Raw genomic sequence first — 3,830 nt, 5'->3', positions numbered from 1 at the left:
GCACCGGCAAAAATAGGGAAGATGTAACTGAACTTCTAGTGTTCAGGAACAGGAGAGAATGAAACACTAACTGACCTCTAACCAAATAAGATTATGATATATTTATTAAAAGGAATTATCAAACTTGTGAATAATTAACTTTTTAAATAGCCTTATTTATTCAAAAGGATTTTTGTTTAGAAATAAAGGAATATAACTTTTCTTGAATCATAAACTAGCACCTTGTGCAATAATGTGTGATTACTGGAATCTACCATTGGATCTTCAGCCAATCAGGAAGAACCTGAACGCCGCTAATGTAGCCCTCGCGTCCTCAGTAGGAGACATTTTTTCCCTCGTTCCTGTCTTGCTCCACTTTGGGCCAGACTGCAGCTCTTGCCTCTCCATCCAGTTTGCAGAAATCTTGCTGAAGTGGATCCTGAGCTCCTTGCATGTCCTGGAATCTTTGGTCAGTTTCCAGGAGGCACCTCGGTGGGGTCTCATGCTGAGTTAGTATTTGTCTTCCTTCCTTTTTGTTCCCCAGACGACGTGCTGTGTCCACTATGTTGCCAACAGACGAGGCCCAGTGCGGTGCAATCTTGGCTAAGATGTCATTTACTTTTTGGTGGGTATCTTCGTTATTTTTTTCCTCAAAGCCCTGAAGTTTTAGATTCCAGCGCCGCTAATAGCATTCTAGTTACGAAAATCTTTCCTTCATCTTCGGATTTTCTTTGATGAGCGCAGGAACCTTTTTTCCAGGCTAGATAGTTTTGTTTTGCAGTCTTTTATGTCAGCTGCTTTCATTTCAGCTAGCTTAGAGATGTTAGCAACCATTATCATGTTGTCACGTAGCTGCATGCCGAAGTTATCAATCTTGTCTGTTAATTTGTTAATGGCTTTCACAACCGAGTTGTTTACTTCCTCATTTTGGGAAACAACGACCTTGTTGGGTGGTGTCAGCGTTTTGATAGGCAGCGGGGAGATTTCCTTTTGGTTGCTGGCAGTGAAGTCTCCATAGCCTACATGTGGTCAGCAATAGATGAGCTTGTCTTGGTGGTTACCGCTAGCTTAGCCACAGTATCAGCTTTTTCTCATTTCATATCTTTTTGTCATGATAGGTTTAAGCGATCTGACCCACATGCAGAGAACCACTCAGAGACCAAGGAGAAAAGTTTAACAGGTTTATTGAATATAGATGAATAACAGAGTTTGGATCTGGAACTCAGTGGACCGGAACTGGAAAGTCTGAAGGGGAGATCACAGTGATCAGTTCAGGTACCGTAGGAAATCTGACGGAGGCTTGAATATTACTGGAGAGGGACTCAGGTTAGAGGGGGCTCTTGTCAATCCTTGAATCCAGCTTGTAAAAGGTTAATCCAGAGAAGAGGGAACTCGTTGGAGGGCGGACAGGTAGACAAGCGTTGGACCCAGAGGAGTAAAGGAGCGGGCTGTCACTTGGATGTCTGAAGAGGACTTGAACGGATCATGTGGAGGCTTTCCCCTGCTCAGTGTGAACTCAGTAAATCCTTCCAGGGGGAGAAGGTCCGGGTATCCAGAGCAAAGACAAAAACTAGATAAGACTCAGAGAAACAAAGCTTCGGTTAGACTCAGCTAATCTCTGCTTGGCTAGAGTACCCAAAACTGGCAAACACTCTGGTGTCGAGGTAGTGACAGCCCACTGCTCAAATACTCCTCCAGTAATGATCCAACTAGCCGCAGGTGTGCAGGGAGGCCCAACCAGGACAGGGCACCACCTGGTGGTGGAGAGAGAAAAACATACAAACAACCCACACAAAGTGGATTGGTAACACTTTTGTTGTCTGAAAGTTGGTACAAACAAATAAACTGCAGAGAAATAAAATATAAAGGCAGGTTCAGTAATCTTTTGGTGCTCAAAAACGGAGGTCTTAACTATCAGATCGGGATGAATGTATCAGAGCTTAAAGGAATCTGGCTTTCCGGTTCGCCATCTTCCCCGAATTCCTTGTTTGGTTCCTTACCAGCTTGTTTTGTTTGTCTGACCGCCATTGTGGAAAACGGCTGGTGAAGATGGACCTGCTAGGAGAGAGAGGTGTGCGAGAATGCTTGGACCCTTTTTCCACCAAGCTGTGTTTAGCTGAGTCTAACTGAGTCTTTGTTTTCGCTAAGCCTAACCTTTTCGGCAGGAAAGCCTTTCTACAAGCTGGATGTTTGGCCTTGTTCCCCTGGAAGGATTGTTTGAGTCTCACACTGAGCAGGGGATTAACCTCCACATGTTCCGTTCAAGTCCTCCTGGATTCTCAAGTGACAGCCGCTCAATAGCACCTGAGGATCCAACCAAGTCTATACCTGTCCGTCCTCCAACGAGTCTCTACCTCTGGATAAACTCACAATAACTGGATTTTGGGAGAAGAGGTCTTCTCAATCAACTTGAGTCACGTTTTCTCTGTCTCTCCAGCCATTGCTCAAAGTTCCCATGGATCCTGAACTAACTGCTGATACTTCCCTTCCCTCTTCCAGTTCCGGTTCACCAGCACACTGAGTTTCCTGAATCCAACCCCCGCTGTCCTTATCAATAAACCTGTTCAAACTTTTACCCAGGTTCTCTGAGTGGTTTACTGCACGTTGGTCAGATCTCTAAAGAAAATCATGACATTTCAGACCAATTCACAATGCAAATCCATGAGGTGAATAAAACATTATTTGGCCAAATAATGTTTTATTAAATTATTTGCTTAATCAGGAACCAATAACCTTTAGTTAAATTATTCTTTACCCTCTTTGAAATAGCTAGCAGCGATTAGACGTCAGGATTCCACTAAATGACTCTTGGTCAGACTCTGTAATGGAAATGTAATGAGCTTCTGAGGAACATATGAACACTAATGTTATGTCAGTGTTTAAGTCCTTAGTGAATAAAGCTTTTCCAAGCTTCAGCAACAGCTCAAACCATGTTCCTAGCATAGTGTAGCATGCAGTCCATTCTGTTAGCTTGCATTTACTCATCAGTAAACACATGTTGTTTGTTCTATCACTAATGATGCAAGACCTGCAAACATTTTTTTTTCATGTCCATTGGAGGGCTTGAGTTTCATCCAGCTGCAGCTCAGCAGTCAGGGCAGCAACAACCAGGGTTTCTTTGTCTCAGTCTCACACAGTATGGGTCCTTTTTGTCTCAGTCATTCATCAAGACCGGCTATGCTCTGTAAGTTCTGAAACTCAAGAGAAATGTGTTGCAAGAGGTCTCTTTGCAGCAGTTTGGTTCTGAAAGGTTCTGACTTATCCTTGATGGTTTTGGAGATCTGGTTCCCCTGGGGCCCGCATCTCCACTGTGGTGGAAAACCAGCCAAAGCGGACCCCAGCTTCCTGGGCAAAGGAGAGGAGGCAAAGAGAGCAGGAGCAGAAGAGGCTGAATTCTGTGTGCTCTGTGATTTTGTTCTGTCCTCACAGGGAGGGGGGTAGGTTTTCACACTTCTGGTGGCTTCCATGTGACTTGCCTGTGACTGCTTTGGCTGAAGTGGGGGGGTGGGGGCAGAATTCCCCCAGCTGTTATTCACCAAAGCTGTGTGATCTTCTCTGGTCATCCTGTCAAGATTAAATATAGACACTGGTTCCCAATGTCCAAAAGTATGATCATAGCATATGACATAACATTCCCCCTTTTTGATCTGGAAATAAAAGATGCAGTTCTTTGTTTTCAGATCAACAAATAGGTTCATAAAGCCATGATATCTGGAGCGGTGATGAGTCAGGTTCCTGTTGGCAGGAAGAAAGTTCATTTAGGGTTCATATCTTCTCCAGTGTTTGTCCCTGGATGATTTGTTGCAGGTCTGGCAGAAGCTGACCCTATCTTATCATAAAAGCTCTGTAAG

This window comes from Cyprinodon variegatus, unplaced genomic scaffold (genome assembly GCF_000732505.1).
Source record: "Cyprinodon variegatus isolate N-32 unplaced genomic scaffold, C_variegatus-1.0 Scaffold1294, whole genome shotgun sequence".
NCBI classification, from domain to species: domain Eukaryota; kingdom Metazoa; phylum Chordata; class Actinopteri; order Cyprinodontiformes; family Cyprinodontidae; genus Cyprinodon; species Cyprinodon variegatus.
The sequence above is the reverse complement of the archived record's forward strand: the minus strand, read 5'-3'. Positions refer to the sequence as shown.